This window comes from Protopterus annectens, chromosome 11.part0, assembly GCF_019279795.1.
Source record: "Protopterus annectens isolate FY-2018-M chromosome 11.part0, PAN1.0, whole genome shotgun sequence".
NCBI lineage: Eukaryota > Metazoa > Chordata > Ceratodontiformes > Protopteridae > Protopterus > Protopterus annectens.
In genome coordinates, this window is record NC_056745.1 from 939,182,248 (window position 1) to 939,203,256 (window position 21,009).

Below are 21,009 nucleotides of genomic sequence, written 5' to 3' on the forward strand. Positions count from 1 at the left end.
TAAGAAAAGCAGGTGTAAGTTTCCACATCCACCAGAGAGGGAGTGAGAGAGGCAGACAGAGGCAAATATAAGTCAGGGAAGGGTGGAAGAGTAAAACTTAAGCATGTTTGTGTCACACACCTACCAGTACAGGGTACCAAACCTCTGATGACTATGTAGTGCTAACATGTCTAAGCAGTTATTGGATGTGCCACATAGGTTACATGTTGAGGAGCCCTCCAAAGTATAGGTGATGGTGAGTGGCATCTGCAACAGTGATATGGTAGCTATACAGTAGGTGTAGTACACGTGCCTGTCTGCATGAACAGGTGTCAGCATCAACACAGCCATGCTCTCACAGGGACGCACACACACTGACACACTTGTCAGGGCCAGAAATACAACTTATCACTAGTGAGATTGCCACAACACAGTACTGTGCAGGTATCACATGCATCACAGGGGTCATACAGAGATTATATGGGCAAAGGGTATGTGGAGGTATCTGACATCAGACAGAATGCTTCAGTATGCTAATGGGGGTTGTATTGAGTGTGAATGTTGTCATAGGCATCATACAACACACACAGACACACGGTGCCAGTACTGACATGCATGGGTGCATTGCTTCATGGGTGTGTAGTCCTTGACTGTGCCAGATGGCTATACAAGGCTAGGTGATGGGTATAACTTGGCATCAGGCCACATGACAATGGTCTGCAGTGTGGCTCAGGGGTGTAGTGTCTGGATTTGCCCAAACAGGTGGGTATTGTATTTACCATCCAGTCACCTGGGTAACTATTGCATGTGGCCAATGCTGTGCATTGCTTGCCATGTATGTGTTCCTTAGTCCATGACATGGATGGTGTCCGGGATGTGCACACCTCCCACATGCATGTACAGTGACATGTGGAACTGTACCTGGGGTGTCTGGCCCATGTTGTGTACACAGATTGTTATCATCAGATGTGCCAGTCCTGGCCTCATGTGGCAGGAACTGTTAATGGACAGCAGGTTGACCCTGCACCTACATTGATAGCATGATACTGGTATTCCTTGGTGTCAGTGGCATCTGTCCATACAGGGCATGTTTTTTAGGCACAGTATGTCCTTTGTTTGTCACATTTGATGGCACCACAGGTGTTGCAGGTGTCCAGTGGGGAACATAGGGAAGGTGCACTGTTGGCATATATGTGTTTATTGGACTGATGGACAGGGTGCCATGCCCTCTGTAGCCCACTGCAATCACACCATGGTTATTATCAGTGGGCAAGATGCAGGGTACAACCAACATAGTGGCTGTTGCCTAGGCAAGTGTGTGCATATATGAGACCTGGGTTGAGTGTGTTCTCTGGGTAATACAAGGGTTGCTAACTTTGTCCATCTGGCCTTGATGTCACATGTAGGGGTATGGATTTGCACCCCAGTCTCTCGGCTATTTCACATCTGTTATCCCTGTATGGTGGATATTGCGATATATCCTAGGGCCACCATATAAGGAATTTGCAAAACCCACACCACACTGAGTCCAGTTGTTACACACTCACAGCCACCTCCACACAGGATATGAATGACACACACACACACACACACACACACACACACACACACACACACACACACACACACCTGCATGTGTGGGATTAGAACTCCTAACTAGTTCATTACATTACAGCACTATGCAGTTATAGGACGCACCATGGAGATTACTGGAGTACTCCTTCCCCAAAGGTGTATTTCACAGTGAATGACATCAGCATGATTGCCAAAGTATGGCATTTGAATTGTAGTGAGTGTGACTAGTCTAGAATGCATTGCTCCCTACACAGACATAGAAACACACACAAAAACATCCACAACTGCCATATGTGGGAATAGAACCCCTACCAGAGTTCTATATCACACTACAGCATTAAGCTGTTATAGGACACACCATGGGGATTATTGGAGTACTGTTTCCCAAAAGGTGTATTTCACAGTGAATATTAGCAGGATTGCCAAAGTAGGGCATTTGAATTGTAGTGAGTGTGACTAGCCTAAAATGCATTCCTCCCTACACAGATAGACACACACACACAGTTGCCATGTCTGGGAGTAGACCGCCTACCTAACTAGTTTATCACACTACAGCAGTATGCAGTTATAAGACATGCCACGGAGATTACTGGGCTAAAGCTTTCAGAAAGGTGTATTTCACAGTGAATGACATCAGCAGCCTTCCCAAAGTAGGGCATTTGAATTGTAGTGAGTGTGACTAGCCTAAAAAGCATTGCTTTCTACACATACAGAGACACACACACAGTTGCCATGGTTGGGATTAGAACTCCTACTTAATTAGTTTATCACACTACAGCAGTAAGCAGTTATAGGACACGCCATGGAGATTACTGTGCTACAGCTTTCTGAAAGGTGTATTTCACAGTGAATGGCATCAGCAGCCTTGCCAAAGTAGGGCATTTGAATTGTAGTGAGTGTGACTAGCCGAAAAAGCATAGCTCTCTACACAGACAGACACACAGTTGCCATGTCCAGGATTAGAACTCCTACCTAACTAGTTTATCACACTACAGCATTATGTAGTTATGGGACACGCCACAGAGATTACTAGGTTATACCTTTCCCAAAGGTGTATTTCACAATGAATGACATCAGCAGCCTTGCCAAAGTAGGGCATTTGAATTGTAGTGCATGTGACTAGCCTAAAAAGCATTGCTGTCTACACAAACAGAAATGCACACACACAATCACAGTTGCCATGTCTGGGATTAGAACTTCTATCTAACAAGTTTTTTGCACTACAGCAGTATGCAGTTATAGGACTCTCCACAGAGATTACTGAGCTACACCTTTCCCAAAGGTGTATTTCAAAGTGGATGACCTCAGCAGGCTTGCCATAGTAGGACTATGGGGAGGGCAGTGTGTGTGCATGGGGCATAACCCATTCATCTAGAGGTTGACACACCACATGCAGGCACACGCAGGGTTATATTTCACAGGTACATGTATACAGTTGCTAGATGACTACTTCCTTGTACAGTCATGTTGCACAGCTAGCACTTGCACAACATAGTGTGTAATGCTGACGGATACCAGTGTCTAATGTCTACAGTGAGTGACATTTACACCTCAAGTGGCTGTAGCCATTTGGCTGTGTGCTGGGTGGGACAGACCTCATAATGGATGGCTCCTTGTCATAGTCACTCTCTTCCACACATCTATGTACATCTACTTTTGGCTTATTACAGTGTATTGTCCTTGGATATGTGTCTGTATTCCTATCCACTGTGTGTGCAAGACATGACTGGTGCATACTAAGGAGTGTATGCACTAACATCTGCAAATGCCAGATATGTATGGTCCACTGTTGTTTGCAGTCATGGGCTTCATTTGTTGAAGTGTGTGAGCATGCCCAGTATGGCCTTTTGTATTGAATGTGTGGATCGATTCCAGATAGTTTGTACTCCAGTGCAGACTTTTCTGTTGTACACCTACAGGTAGCAAACTGTTTCTGCAGGGTATCCATTGATCATTTGGCAATATGGGGACAAACTGTGCAGGGGATAATGTGTACTGTAGGTGATTGTGTCTGTGCTGCTTCAGCTGCATGGTACTGCTGTTATCAGGGATATTCAGACATGTGTACTGTTATACACTGTGATGTTTTCTGTCTTCATGTACTGTCAGGTCGACATTCTTGCTCACAGTGATGTCTTGGGGGACAAGGGTGACTGCAGCTGTGTCCGGTATTGTGGGAAGACACCTACGTATTCATGGTAAGTTATGCCATTCTAGAGGGGGAGCTACAGACACTTTCTGCTGGGTCTGTGTATCCGGTTCAGCACCTTGGTACAGTGCTGGCAGTGGATCCCATATGTGTACATCCATCGACATGACAGTATGGCCTTATCTTGCTGTGGCAATGCCTCACAGCTGTACAGATTCACACAGGTTACCCAGAGGCAGGGGCCATGGGTCAGGACATTACCCCTATTGTGGTGTATGGGCAGGTGTGTAGCCACCCATTTATGTGTTTGCAGCCAAGGATAGTGTGTGCACCCAGCTTGGTGTTGGACCCTGCACATTCCATGCTGCCCATGCTCCCACCCCCCTCTGTTATTCTAACTTTGTCCATACATTATGCATACATTCTCTGATACTTTCAATAAGGTTATCACCCCATCGCAGGTGTGTGTTAGTGTTGGTCCACAGTTCATGCAGTGGGACATGGTGGACATGTTACTGTGGTTTGTCCACATGGCCTTGCATATGGCTTATGTGGAGTGTGTTATGTTGTTATTTAGGTGTCCATGACATAACATGCATTGGCAGTACGTGTGAGACAAAGGCCTTTGTCAGGGGTCCATGGGCCAGTAGGTGTTGCTGTAGGCCAGATGTGGCAGGCTGTTGCATTCTGTCAGTCCTACAGTCTCAGACCACCATACAGTATATTCCCCTGGGGTGACAGGGTAGGTGTGATAGGTGTTCATGCCAACACCTTCTATCAGTCTTGATCTGGTGGTGTGGATGCTGGCAGGGTGCTACCTACAGCTAGGGACACACCTGCATGGGACACCTGCACTGCATGCTGCATTCTTCTGCTATTGCCATATACAGATGGGGTCATATTGTACCCATTCCCCACAGCAGGGATATGACTAGAGAGGTACCTGTGGGTGGTGTTTGTGTGAGCTGGGTGCATGTGTGCTATGGACACTACTTGCATCCAACACACATATATGCATGGGGCATTCCAGTTATGCTGGCATGTGCAGGTACATCAGCTGTTTCCCAATACATTAGTCCTACCTCCTTTGTGATCTGCAAGTGTTCAGGCAGACATCACCAGTATCCCCTACTACAGGACCAGTTAATGTGATGCATACCTGTATGTACAATTCCAAAGGTGTCTCTATTTCACAGTGGCACAATATATATTGTATGTATGGGGTACTTTCCCCTGTGTACTGCTTGTATGTCTAGCCCAACAGCCATGACATGTCAGTGTTTCAGATGGTGACACATTACCACCATACATTTACAATGGCTTACTGCTAGCATGTATTATACTGGTGGGAATTGTCTTTGGCACTGCAGCTGTGAGGGCTTGTCCCTGTCATCAGCAGTAGTGAGCAATAGCCACCAGGTCTTACCTCAACATGCATACATACTGACCACTCTCACACAATATGAAACACACACCAACCTAACACACACAGACCTGCATATTGTGCAAATGCTATAACCTATCCTGATACCTTGGCCACCTCTGGGCATCTGTGTTCCACTGGTATTATATCTACACATACATGTTACTGCATTTCTACATAGGGTTGTGGTGGGCACACATGACTGTTACGTGTGTACAGTGGATTGGTGGGACACACCAGGCCATTACTACATTTCTAAATAGGTTTTAGGGGGGGGCACACCTGACTGTTACTACATGTCTAGGTTGGGTTGGGGGGAGCACACCTGACTGTTTGAACATTCCTACACAGGACTGGGGGAGGGGGAACACCTGACTGTTACTACATATCTATGCAGGATTGGGGAAGGGGGAACACCTGTCTGTTTCTACATTTCTACAGAGTGGTTGGGAGAGGGCACACCTGACTGTTACTACATTTGTATGCTGGATTGGGGGAAGGGGCACAACTGACTGTTTCTACATGTCTACATAGGAGTGGGAGTCACACCTGACTGTTACTACATTTCTACATAGGATTGTGGGGGGACAAACCTGACTGTTTCTACATTTCTACACAGTATTGGGGGAAGGGGGACACCTGTTTCTACATGTCTACATAGGAATGGGGGGGCACACCTGACTGTTACTACATTTCTACTCTGGATTGGGGGGGAGGGGCACACCTGTTAATACATGTCTACAGGAGGACACCTGACTGTTTCTTTGTACATCACAGGATTGGTGTGGGCACCTACACTTGTTTCTACATTTCTACATAAGATGAGGGGGCACACCTGGCACTTGTACACATTTGCTATGACTGTATTGGACATACCTCCCAACCATACTGAATTACTCATTTTTTACCGAGTTTTGAGGTCCAAATGAAGGGGTGTTACAATTCCCAAGTGGCACCCTTAATTTCCGATTTTTCCTTTTTTTTTATTTTTCAATTTATGTGCTGTCGGCACTGACGTCATCACGTGTGCGATGACGTCAGCGCCGTCTGGGCTACCAGCCAGTCAGAGTTGAGCTGAAGGAGCTTGCACATATCATTTCTGGCTGGCCATGAGCAGGGAACAGAAACAGTGCATCAATGAGTTTTGGATTTATCGGATGAGTCGGACAAAGAATCAAGTAAGGAAACAAGTGTGTGTGTGTGTGTGTGTGTGTGTGTGTGTGTGTGTGTGTGTGTGTGTGTGTGTGTGTGTGTGTGTGTGTGTGTGTGTGTGTATTAGTAGGGATGTGGAGGCGCAGTGAAGTTTTCCTGTTTGAAAATTATTTTTTCTAGTTATTATTCTAACCACAACTGTTCGTAGTGTTCTGCAATCATACATATGACAGCTGATCGCTAAGGAGTCTTACTTTCATTAGGAAGCCTTCATTATGTTGCTGCATGGATTATATATATTACATAGCAAAAAAGAGTTATTTAAAAAATTCTTCTGCCAGTTATAATTGTTCTCAATAAAACCAAACAGAAATGGCTTGTGAAAATGACTATATGTTTTTTTTTTTTGTAAAATGCATCCAGTTTTGTTTTAGTAGTTAGCTGTTACAATACAACAGCCATAAACAGGTAAGGAAATCTATGCAGTAAGTAATTTGATTAGCATAGAGAGGGATACTTAGAATGGGTAATGTTAAACAGAATCAGTTTTTGAGGGTGGGAGAGTAACTGCTGGGCATGAAGCAGGTAGAATGGCTAGGATTAATAAGGAGAGTCATAAGGAGTTTCATTTGGAAACAATCAGCTGTGTTTTGCAGGGCTCACTGGTATGATCCAGATTGTGTGACTGTCCAAACTAACTAGACCTAGGCCAGAGGGTCTTGCAGCTCTCTGATGCAGGATGCTTTCAGGCATATGCCAGGGACTATCTTAAATCACTTGGGTCTAGCAGTAGGGTAGATGTACATCATTCTAAGTGTCTGATAAAGACATCCTTTATAGTAATGACATACCGTTCAACACAAATGAGAAAACCTGAGAACTTAATTTGTATTCCCCCATTATTGGCTTTGTCCAGCTTTTTTGTGCTAAGAGAGCTATGTTGAGAACTGAGAACTGAATTCACTAAATGATAGCCATTAAGTTTCAGTCTTCCTGTTTTTCAGAAAACTGCTGATTTGGCATACTGGTAAGTTGCTTTGACTATAGTGTATAGGGTCATGTGTTCAAGACTAGCCAGTGATATGCATGGTGGTAGACCAGCATTTTATTCTAACAACTTTCCAAAATTATACAAGCAATGTTTAAAATGTGTCCCTGGTTTCCCATTATTGGCTTTGCCCAGGTGTTTTGTGCTAAGATGTTGAGAGCTATGGTGAGAAGTGAGAAATTAATTCATTAAATGATAGCCATTAAGTTTCAGTCTTCCCATTTTTCATGAAACTGCTGATTTGGCATAGTGGTATGTTGCTCTGACTGTAGTGTATAGGGTTCTGAGTTCAAGACTTACTAGTGAAATGCATGGTGATAACATAACATTTTATTCTAGCAACATTCCAAAATTATACAAGCAAAGTTTAAAATGTGTCCCTGGTTTTTGACCTTTTGTCCCATTCCCCCCCAAAAAAAACCTGAAATTGAAAATAAGTGCGAGAAGCTGTGCAAGATGCCTATGGCTTACACTACTGTCATTCTATTTATAGTGTTGGTGTGGAAGTAGACTTTTATGATGGAAATGTTCTGAATTGAGCAATTTTGTCATTATTGGTTCATGCATTTTCTTTCATTACCTACAGTACAACCTACTGGAAAAATGTCAATAAATTTAAAATGCATTCTGTCTAACAAGTGTGCTGTATTATACAAGGAATATAACTTAATAAAGTCATGAAGGTGCATCAAAGAAAATAACACATGTATGTTTCTTTTGTGTGCAAGGGAGCAGTGATTTGAAAACAGCCCAAAGGTAATCTTTATCCACCACTGGCCAGATGCATTTTCTTTGGATGTGGTGTGGGTTTCAATGCTGTTTCAATGAATGTGAGCTTCAAGGGCAGAGAAGTTTTAATGTCAAGTCTATTTTCAATGTGAGACAGTATTGTTTTGTTTAGCAGATGTCTGTTAGTGTTTGTGCATTGTTGTGCTGCAAAATGTAAAAATAAAATCCAAATAATCATTGTAGAAGTAAAGCAGTATGCACACATTAGTGTTTATGGTAAATGAGGTGATATAGACAGGTAATGGGGCATTGGAATGGCTGCAAGGGGACTCTGGTGCCATATTTTGGTTGTCTGTTCTTCAGTTTGTGTTTGAAAGTTCATATCTCAATTCCATTGGAGTGGGTGCAGTTACATAATTATGTATGCAAATTAGATGTTAATCAGCGTACAGATTTCTACCTATTTTTCATGGGCCTTGTCCAGATTTTTGATGTTTCCAGGTTGAGAGGTATGGCACTGGTATGTCAGGTACTCCATTTCATTCTGTATTCTAACCTATAATGCTGACTAGTGGCATATCAGTGTACTACAGGTCTTAGCTTTGGTTGACCTACATATTAGTGTCTGACTTCCTACCCTTCAAAACTAACACCCCACTGCCTGACCTGCTGTAGTCTGTGTGTAGGCCTGGGGGGAGGTTACCCATAGGCATCATTCAGAGGCCATAGCACAGCCTCTGTTTGTGTTTGTCTACACCTGTCCTGCTGGCTGAGACTGTTGGGTATGTGAACTGCTTGGACTGGCATGTGCGAGTCATATGGACACACATCACCCAGCACATTTCCTGCAGTATGTTTTGTTGCCCTGTGTAGTACTGGCTACTATGCTGACTCCAGTGTCTGTTACAGATCTCAATGTGCCACTATGGTTGTCTGCTATCTGTTGGCATACCATTCAGCCACCCAATTCCCTTGCATGCTCGCATCCATACCATAGATACAGGTAAAGGCACATTCTATTCCATTCGGCAATTGGTAGGTTGATTGACTTACCTTGTGGGTATACCAGTATTGAGGATGGTGCTGGAGGGCTGCCTATGTCAGATGCACATAGTACACTCCCTATACATGGCTTGACCACAGGTAGTGTCATGTTTGGCATCCCTTTTACTGCATGTGCAAGTCAGAGAAAGGTGTCATTCCCTGGGTCCCTACTCTGTAAGTGTATGTGCTATGTGTTACCTCTTTTCCAAGGCCAGGGCATATTGCACACACCTCCATCTGCCTAGTGGGGCAGGCTCAGGTTGTTCCTCCTCTGAGTCACTCTGCCTGTGCAGGCCTTGGCATTTGTGGGGGGTTTTGTGGCCCTGCCCCATGCTGTTCCTGCTACAGCTGTTTCCACAGGATCATATTGTGTAGCATGGCACATGCCATAACAATTTGAGTACATGTAGCTGGTGAGTACTGCAAGGCTCCACCGGATGTGTCCAGGCACAAGAACCGTGACTTGAGCATCCCAAACACATGCTCTATTATAAGTCTGGTCTGTGCGTGTGCCTCATTATGGCATTCTTGTTTGGGTGTGTGTGCATTTGTGATGGGTGTCATCAGTCACGGCTCCAGTGTGTAACCAGCATCCCCTACTAGGTGACCGTATGGGATGTCCCCATTGGCAAATCTCTGGTACAGCTGTGTCAGATGCCAGATGTGGGAATTGTGATAGCTTCCAGGGCAGCCAGCACACACATTCATTATAATGCCCTGGGCATCGCACACAACCTGGCAGTTGAAGGGGAGGCCCTTGTGGTTGATGTAGACCCTACCCTGATCACCAGGTGGTGCTTTGATGCATATGTGCATGCAGTCTATAGCACCCACTACCTCAGGGTATTCTGCTATTTGGTGGAAGAGATGCATGTTGCTGGCCAACACCTCATGGGTGTTGAGGAAATATATGTGCTCACCAGCATGTGCTAACATGGCATCCAGGAATTGGTGGAATACTCTGGATGCTGATGCCTGTGAGATCCCCATGATATTCCCAGTTGAGCTTTGGGAGGTACTTGTGGCTAGTATTTCTAGGCCTACACATACCTTGGTATCCACTGGGATGGGTTCCCCTCTGTCAGTTCAGTGCATCAGGCATGGCCAGCACAGCTCAAAAATTTGCTGTGGGAGGTCTCTGTCCACCCTATAGCACTCCACTATCTCTAGCTCATGTAGATCCTGGTAGGTTACCCTTAGTCTGTACACTCTTCTCCATCTCCTCACTGTGGGTTGGTTGACAGCATTCACATCCTCACCACCCTCAGTCTCTTCCACATGTTGTTGTATGATGCCTGCTGCAGCCCGTATCATTTTGTTGTTTTGTTTGTTAAAAGTTGCCCGCTTGTATACACCAGTGGTGTAGAGTATGGGAAACCAGAGGGGAAGGTGTTTGCATATTTTATAGTAGTGTTCTGGGCTGGGCTGGTCAGCTGCCTGTGTAATTGGCTGATTCAGATACATTTCACCTGCCAGCTATGCTAGTTCTCCTAGATTATCTTTCTACTGCTGTTTTCTGTTCCCATTGCCTTCCTGTTTAAGCCCGGGGACGCGCCGTGCAAACACAGTGCTCAAGTGTGCACAGAGCTGCTATATCCTGGTTTACTTTTTTTTTTCTTTAAAACCCGGTGTGTTAGGCAATGTAAAGAGTGCTAGGCAGCCTCAGACACACCCCCTTGCCTAGCTGTGCTAAGCTAGGAGCAAACCTGAGCCACAGGGCTCCAGTCCACTTACAGTATGCCTGACACACACCCCTATGATGTCAGCTAATTCCTAGGCTTGCACCAAGCAATTCCTGCTCTTTCACTGTTGGGAGCTGACTAGCATGCAGGGAAATCTGAGATTCACTATCATTCCCCTCATTTGCATAGGATTCCTGTTAATGCATAGTTACATGTCCCACACTGAGCCTCCCCCCCTTAGCAACCACTATTCACTGGCCATGTTGTCTTCTGCCTGCCATTGGGGTATAATGGCAGAATAGTGATTTCAGTTAGAATGCTTATTGTAGGTTTATTTTCTTATATTCCCCTCCCCGATCCCATTTGTGCGCCACTGCCCTACGCTTAAACAGCCAAGATCGGCTAAAAAAAAATAAAAGTTGATTTTTTTTCAAGTGCTTTCCATTCCAATGGCCTTATACTTGGCCATTGGCATGCTTTCTACATGATATCCACCCTTTATTTGCAGCTGTCATGGCTCCCTTTTGTAATTTGCAGAAATGTACTCTGTTACTGGTGGAGTACATTTCTGTAGATTACACTAGTCCTGCATGGCCAGTTTCCAGCTTCCTGGATCGCAAATTCACCTCACTTGCATGGATTTCTTCTGCAAATGGGGTAATTTGCATACAGGGGCTGAGTCCATGCAGGACTAGTGCAGGAGCGCTGATGCACACCCCTACAGGTTATTCCTGGATTGCATGGCAGACATATGCCTGCTGGAGCTCCTGCACTAATCCTGCACGTCGTGCAAGGCTTGCAGAATCCGGGGGTATGTTTTAACTCTGTGTGGAATCTGCATGTCTTCCCCCATCTGTGCACATTTTATCCTTTTGCTGTGATTTTTTTCTAATATTCCAAAGACGTGCCAAAAGTGACCTGGTATTCCTGTAATTCCCTGTAAGGATGCATGTATTGTGGGAGTGAAGGGAGTGGTGAGTCTCTGTGTATGTGCCTGTCTGTCTATCTGTATATGTATGGATCTTGTGATAGATCTTGTGGGTGTGTGTGTGTGTGTGTGTGTGTGTGTGTGTGTGTGTGTGTGTGTGTGTGTGTGTGTGTGTGTGTGTGTGTGTGTGTGTTTGCACATGCATGTGTGTGGGTGTCAAAAGTTACATATTTTATTTGTGCACACATATTTTGGGACATATACATACATTTTACGGATAGCAATTATTGTGCAAAATATGTATAAATCATAAATGATTCCAGCATTAAAATAATATCTCAAAAGTAATTGCATTTTAAAAATAAACCATAAAATGCATGACAGAAGATCTATACTCAGAACATTTGTTGGTCTGGTTAACTGCAGACTCACTTTCCAGGCTATATAAGGGGACTGTAACTGAGGTTTACTTGGTGGAGGGGCAAATCTTCAATCTTTGCCCTGTTCCTAATTAATCTAAAATATATTTTTATGAAATATTATACAGCGAATATCTAGAGAAACTACATACACTGAAAATAAATTTCCTGATTTTAAAACAGCATGAATAGAATTAAAACTCTATTCTATACCATTGTGAATAGAATTAAAATGCACAAATTCAATGTTGCTTTGCTGAAAAAAACAAGACAGTGAAAGCTCAGTAGTTTTCACATGAGAGAAACTGTTATATCAACCTCATTGTTTTTATGAAGTAGTGGAATTGATTCTTTAGCATCTACTGTTTTAAAATGAAATATTAAATCTTCATCTTCAAAACTTTCTGTGTAATACCTCTGTTAACTCTATTAGCATGTACTTCATCCTTACAAATACTTACTCCAATGATGTTTACTCTGTCAAAGAAAATAAATGACTGAAGATAATGGTGATGAATTCCAGATAATAAGGAATTTATTATGAGTCAAGGTGAAAGAAAGACATAAACCTTTATTTACTGAAGTATATTCTAATCCTAATGAGGCCTATTATACGCATCTCTGTCAATCTTTTTTATTCTACCACTCACTAAGTATGCCTTACTACTCTATCATCCATTCTGTTTGTCAGTCATTTAAGAAGCTACTAGGCAGGTAAATGATATACTGTGCATGGATGTTTAGAACGGGCCCATAAATATCCTTAAAATGGGTGATTGTCCTTTAACTTTAGAACTGCTGAAGTGATAAAAGTATAAAATATAATGTATTGTGACAGAATAGGGTCAAAGCTTTTACTTAAGCTATGCATTCTACACGAGTTTCTGTAGACAGTTAAATGATTTTAGAAATAACAGGTATTTGCGAAAGAAAATTACTTCTGACAAAAATATAAATATAGTTTACATATTTATTGTTTTCTAAGGAACAACTTTTTTTCATAACTGTACCAGCGAATGCTATATGTATTCCAAAATAATAAAAATTTTGACTTTAGAAACTAACATACACCTGCAGCCAGTGAGCTAATAGACAAAGTAGCTTGGCATTCTGCTTCCCTAAGCTACATTTCTATTCACAGAATCCAGGTAAGGGAAAATGGTTGTATAAAAGCTTGGGATAAGGGGTAAAGGTAGGCTACATGCAAATTATATGACATGAAACATCAAAGCTAGCAGTAAAACATGGAAGAAGTCTCTATAAGCAAAATAAGAGCCAGGTCTAGAGAGATTCTTGTAGGCAAGGATCAGGATGCAATTTCATTTTGTGCAGGACAACCTTGAAGAAGCAACTGAAATGATGCTTAACTGTATTTTCAGTAAGTAAAGTGAGTACCAGCCATGCTTAACAGTGCAACAAACATGCATCACTATAGCTCTGACTGAATCTTCCATAGTACATGTCTTAGGACTTTCACTTTTCATATTAAGGCTATATATTTTTCTTAGTCAGAAAGTAAATTTCACATTCACTTTGTAGTGCACTCAAAGCGAAGACTTGCACCAATCAAGTCATAAGACCAAGGTGATCTGTCAGAGTAAAATATACTTTTTATGTGATCTGACAGCTATCAGATGCAATCAAAGATTCCCTTATGTGTCTCTTCCATTAGATTGTTAGATCATGAAAAATGGATTTACTGCTGGTATGTTAATCAAAGCCTGCGGTTTGCCTGCAGCAGTATTTGGTTACACCTATAAAGCAAACTGAGCAAAAATGTCAGTCTGACTTGTAAAGAAGTTTGTACATAACTGTAAAGAATGAACAGTGATAGAATTATTCACCACAGTCTGAAGAAGCTGATTCACTTGTTTCAGTCAGCATTTCTATGAGCAAAAATAATACCACTGAAATGTAACAGTTTTCACTAATTTGCCTGTACGATATAGGATAGCAGCATATACACAGCTATCTTACAATGACTGGTTCTGTACTAAAACACTGCAGGTTTGTAAGGTATAGAAGCTGTATAAAAATGGATGAGGACAGTAACTTACATAAACATTCTTTCCATTCAGTCTCTACAATTCTGCATATCCATTCAGTCTCTACAATTCTGCATATATAGCATGAAAACATGACTTTCAAAATCTCCCTGTCAAGTGAACAGATGTGTTTATGGATGGAACCTATGTAAGATATTCTGTGCATTGTATATTTTCACGTACAGTGTACACATACCTGCAATAGCTTAGGCTGTAAACCTATTGTGCAACCTCAGTTTTCTAGCCATTATCCATGGATCATAAAAATCCAATGTACTTTGAGCATGTCAGCTTTATTGACATAAAGGAATAAAGTCTGACTGTGACCTTGACAGCTCAAGTTCAATTAGCGGTCAGGTGCTTGATGGAGTTGGTGTGGAAGAGGGGAGGACTGAAGAAGTTTATTCCTGCTCACCTCTCTGTTCAAGGGAAGGGATGAGGATCTGGTGCCCTGGCATGTTCTCCATGTTTGAGTCTCCAGTAAAAAACAAAGATGACACAGAGTTGTCATCTACAAGAGGAGCAGGAACACTGTTCACATCAAAGAGAAGCTTGACCCTTTTTTGCCCTTGATAATAAATAAATGGCTGATCAGATTTTCTAAAGGGCTTAGTTCTGTCAGCATAGTACCTGAGCTGCCTATGTATGTTTAGAATATGCAGAATCTCTTCTCCTGGGTTTTTAAGTTCTAAACAGAAAACTGGGAGACTGATGGCTTGATTCAAAGTAAACTCTTTTTTTAAGCCCTTTTATTGAATTATTACTTGTGACATAGGCACATTTACATTTATACAAAAGTAATCAAACTGTATTAACAAATTAACATTAGCAAACATACTTTACATATATAAACTAAGCAACATTACCTAAATTATTAAATTCCTGACCCTTTTAAAAAAAAAAACATCTTTATTAAACCATCACTTATTACATAATCAATCATACATTGTTGGGCACGAATGAGGGATTTGTTGTTAAAGATGCCATATTCTACGGAAATATAGGGTTCACCCACCATCAGAGCTTGCAATTTAGACACTCCTCTTATAGATGTCCAGTTTGGCAAGTCATGAAACTTAAATCAGCTTGATGGGCAGGTTCAAATGGTGACAGTCAATTTCTCCAGCATGTAGTCGAGATCCCAGAGAGGAACAACCTCTTTGAGAGAAGGTATCAGGTGTAACACTGCTTTCAGAAACTGTTTTACAGCAAACACAAAAGAAGATAAGGATCCATGGGCAGCCATGCTGAAATGGCCATAAGATGAACCTTTAGAATGGAATATTTCTCTCCTTAGACTCCCCCAAACTAGAGGCTCACCGCGTGGTTCCCGAGTCTCCAACTCACTTGGACCCCAGTGCGAATGCACAGACCATCCTTCCTCCAATTATTAGTCCACAAACTCAAAAAGGGACTCAGGGTATATTTATCCTAAAGTGTGCTATCCGCTACCATCTGCTGCAGGTATTAAAACAGTACCTGAACTAAACATTACTGTTTGACCTACTGATCATTCCAGCATAATCCAATAAGACACTTACACTGTCTTGTAAAGAACATTATAACTAACAAACTGGACTTGTAAGCTGTTACCTTTAGGACCCAGGAAAACCCTTGTGGTAGTCCCGCTCCTCTGCGCCTACTGCGCTTCTGCTTCGCTTCCCCACCCTGCCCCTATTCCCACCCGCCCAATACCTCTAAATTTATCAGGTCATTAAGCCCATCCCACTCATCACCAACCAATCACAACCATCACTTACTCTGACTCCTCTCCCTCCCACTTTCTCTGTTCTGTCTATACTATCAAATCTACTCCCTTAGCCCTCCCACCAATCTTCTCTTTCCCTCTTCCATCCACAATTCCCCACCAGCTTTTTTTTATACACCCACTCTACCAAGGCAACTCCCGCTAGCATATTTCACACAGTCTACTTCTCCTCTCACCATGGATAGAAACTCTTTCACCACCCTTCCCATCTTATCATTACTCCTTATTATCTCTTATCTTCTAACAAGTTATGAAACTCTAGCCCTAACAGGAGTTTACCTCCCCAAGGGTCACACCTCTTATACTCACAAAACCCTCTAATCTCATCCCTCCCTCCCACTACCCCGTTAGCACCCACAATCCCAAAAAAAACCTTCCTACCCTCAGACATCCTAAAACACCTTCTACTAAGGACACTCTCAAATTACTATTCAAACTCCAAAAAATATTAGACTACTTAAAGATATCTATTACGAAAGACGGTGATATCCACCCCAACCCAGGCCCTAACTTTGCCCAAGGCTCTAACACCTTGAAAGCTGCTAGAAGCTCAGAGAACTCCCTCCTAATCCTTCACCTGAATTTAAGAAGTATCAATAATAAGGTTCACAACTTACATGCCTTGCTTGCAACCCACTCCCCAGACATCATGTGCCTATCAGAAACGTGGCTCAAACCTACCACTAAGGATGAAGAAATCATCCCACCTGGGTATAACATTCTCAGGGCCGACCGAAATACTAGAAAGGTACAGCTGTCATGTTTAAGAACTCCTTGAACATTACTATGCACCCGCTACAACCCCAAAAATTCCTACCCTAGAACTGCTTTCACTAAAGCTATGCCTAAACAACCAAAAAGTATTAATCTTTTAGTAATTTACTTACCCCAGGCAAAATGTTGAATACCTTGAACAAATGCTCAGTTGGTTAGCTGCCACCTATCCCCAAGAAACTATAATACTAGGAGACGTTAATATTGACTGGTCCTCTACTCCAAAACTCAAATCCTCTCCCCATTAACTTACATGGTTTCTCCCAAAACATTCTATCTCCCACTAGAATTGGAAATGCTCAACAAAAGGAGAGCACGATTGACTGGATTCTTACTAATAAGACTCAACAACTATACTACAGGGACCCTACCAAATGACCTTAGTGACCACCTAATTACCTTTCTCATGAAACACAAATGCCCGACCTCAAACCATCCTCTAACCAGACTAGTTAGGAATAGTAAGAATTTTGTCCCTGATCATTTTCTTGCTGATCTCAAAACATGTAATTGCTCCATCCTTAAAACCCTCCTTAGATGAGAGTGTGTCATACTTTAATGACATCTTCCTCAAGATACTTGACTCTCACGCCCAATGAGGCTTACAAGAACTAAGGAACATATTGCACCTTGGTTAACAAAAGAAACCAAATACAAAATCAAACTCCGTGATCATGCCTGGCATAAATGGAGATCTACCAAAACCCACCTCGACCGCATCAAGTTTCTACAACTTAGAAACTCAACCAAATCAGCTGTTAAGACTGACAAAAAGCAATATTTCTGCCACCTCCAAGACAACCACCAGCATAATCCTAAAAAATTCTGGGCTGGGTTTAATCGCCTCCTTCACCCAGGAAAATCCACCACCCCCATCCCTGAAAAACTTCTGGGTAATGATCCAGGACATATAGCCAACACCTTCAACTTATTTTTCACTGAGACCATCCAGTCCCTCGCCAATCAGCTTACCACTTCTCCCTCGGCCACAACCTTAACTAAAGACCCAACTCAACCCTCCTTTAACCTACAACCCACATCTACCTCCTATATTAGAACCCTATTGAAAAAACTAAAACCAACCACCTTAGCGGCTGACTTACTCCCAGCCAATTACCTGCAATTGGCATCTGACGCCATTGCCTACCCTGTTTCAATACTGATTAACCGGTCCATTTCTGAAGCTTCTATTCCTTCAATCTGGAAAATCTCCTATATTATTCCTCTGCATAAAGGTGGGTCCTCTACTGACACATCTAACTACAGACCAATAGCTATACTATCTCCGCTAGCCAAGATTTTGGAACGCTGAGTTCACAAACAACTTATTTCCCATCTTTCACGTAACAACCTTCTCTCTAACACCCAGCATGGATTTCGCCCCCATCACAGTACAACCTCTGCCCTTCTCTCCTTTGTTGACTCAGTCAACCTAAACCGCAACAATAAACTTATAACCTCTGCGTTATTTCTAGATCTATCAAAAGCTTTCGATATGGTCAATCACAAGCAGTTGATTCACACGCTGGAAAACTTTCAACTTAGCAAACCAACCATAAACTGGTTTTCTGACTACCTCTCTTGTAGGCAACAGGCAGTCCAGTGGCAAAACACTCTATCAGACCTACTTCCAACTAACATTGTTTGGCCCCAAGGATCTATCCTTGGTCCCCTCCTCTTTTCCCTATTTATAAATGGTCTACACTCGATCATTCCCAAAGCCACATGTATTCAATACGCAGACGATTCCACCCTAATCTGCTCGGATACTTCCCTCCCAAAACTACAAATTGCTACCCAAAATTGCTTCTCCATAGTCGAACAGTGGTTCTCAGAACTAAAGCTTTTACTTAACCCAACCAAAACCAAATTACTTCTAATTTTCCCCACATCAATTCCCTCCCAAGGAAAAGAACCACCTAGTTCCTACAGCCCAACCTTCCATGTATCTTCTTACAATGGGACCATAATCGAACCTGTCTCCCACACTAAACTATTAGGGGTGACCATTGATAACAAGCTTAAATTTGATACCCATGTTAGTTTGACTATCAAGTCAGTCAACATGAAACTTGGGTCTATGTATAGAATTAAGAACTTCCTAACCCCACACACCAAACTAACTATTGCCAGGACCCATCTTCTCTCCACACTCCTTTATGCATCCCCAGTATTTTCCTTCCTTAACAAGAGAGAACTCAACAAACTATCTATAACCTACAACCATATAGCCAGATTCATTACAGGTATGCCCTATCGCACCCATCACTGCCAAAATCTAAGGGCATTGGAATGGCTAGAGCTGCCCAACATTTTCAAACTAAACCAACTTACTGAGGTTTTCAAAACGATCAACCACCCAGAAAGAATCCCCTCACTAAATAAAATATTCACCCCCTACTCCAACCTTTTATCCCTGTGGTCATCAAACAGCCTACTTGTTCAGACCATTAAATCCCACAACTCGGGAGGTGAAGCACTCTATGCTAATTCCATTGGCAAATCCTGGAATGCCCTCCCAAACAACCTAAGGCATATGACCTCTCCTCACCAATTTAAAAAACACCTCAAAGATTTCCTAAAGTCCCAATGGCTATGCCCCTGCTCTAATCCAGACTAATAGCGATCGCCCTATACCCACCTAATCCTCTACCTTTAATGAAGCTAAGCTTGATCTCCTTTTCCTAGTTTGCAACATTTCTATCCAACATGTTTAACCTGTTCAATTGCTTTATTCTTGATTGTAATAACAACCATTTAATCTCCATATGTTTACTGTTAAACTTCCTCTGACTATATCTTGTATGTTATAATAATTTGTGCCTTTCTTATGTCTCTGTTTTAATTCCTCTGATTTGGAGCTTTTCTCCCCGGGCCTCTACTGAAAATGGACATATATCCAGCTAGACTAGCCCGGTCAACAAATGTAAAATAAATAAAATAAATAAATAAGTGAGGACAGAGGCAAGTAACTCACAAATGTTTGAGCATCTCTGGTACAAATTCCCTGATGGGCCCCTGGTTATTGATAAGGCAGCAACTAGAAAATCACTTCCACTTATCAACATAGGATTTTCAAGTAGCAAGCTTTATTGCCTTCTTTAGAACCTGATGCACAGCCTCATGAGGCAAGCGCCTTGCCTAAAAGGTATTTAAATTGAATCATCCAGGCAGTCAGTTGAAGTTTATTGATACTGGGGGCATCAAATTCCCCTTATCTTGTGTGACTAGATCTATTTTGTGAGGAAGCTTGTGGGAATTTCGCTTGGCCAATTCCATAAGAAGAGAGCACCAATGCTGCCTATTTTAGGGGTATCATTTACAATCTTTATTATTAGTGGATATTAGTGAAGTGTTGAAATGCATAAAGGAACATTCCCTTCTAAGGGAATGAAAATGCATCTTTCTTCCAGGCTTGTTTGCAAGGAGCCCTGGAATACAACTTTTTAGTTGTGTATTTTGAAAGGAGGCAAGCAGATCTATGTGATGTGTTCCACGCAACTGGATCAGGTCCTGGAAGACCTACTCATTGGTCAAAAGAGACGTAACCCATGTTAATGATTCTTGACCTCTGGACAAAAACTCTGCAAAGACAAGCAAGATGTCTAAAGAAAGAAGAATGTGAATGCCATTCAGTCTGCAATAAGCTATAACTGGAGCTAGACATTTTGTGAATCTTCTTGGAACTGCATCTAAACCTATGGGTAATGCAGAGAACTGATAATGTGACCTAGAAACATAGACTCTTAAACATTTCTTGAGGTTTACGGCTATGGAAATATGGTAGTAAGCATCTTTTAAGTCCACATACCAAGTAACTCATGTGAGGAATGAGACATAACAGTTTCTGTAATGTCAGCATTTTGAGTTTTGGAATGTTGACCTACATATTTAGAAAAATATCTAGTACTGGTGTCCAAGAATCCTCTTTCTTTGGTACCAGAAACATTCAGTAATAGAAGCATCTGCTGCTTTCACTTAAAAGCATTTATTCAATGACTCCTGGGTGTGTAAATGCTGAAGAACATGAGAAAAAATTCTGTTTGGTTTGGAGGATGGGAAGGTATTCCCCTGAAAGGAGATTTTTGTATCCAGTGCCTGCACCACTTTTTAACATTGAGGAGTATGAAAAATCTTATGCCAAAGGAGAATGTTGAAGGACATTTTTTTGTGAGGACAGAATTTCAGGGCTATTAGCCAGGGTGGAAGGGAAAATGGTAAGGGATGCTGGTATAGTCTGTACTGTTGGTCTATACCTTTTTCTGAAAGCCCCCCCCCCCCCACACACACACTT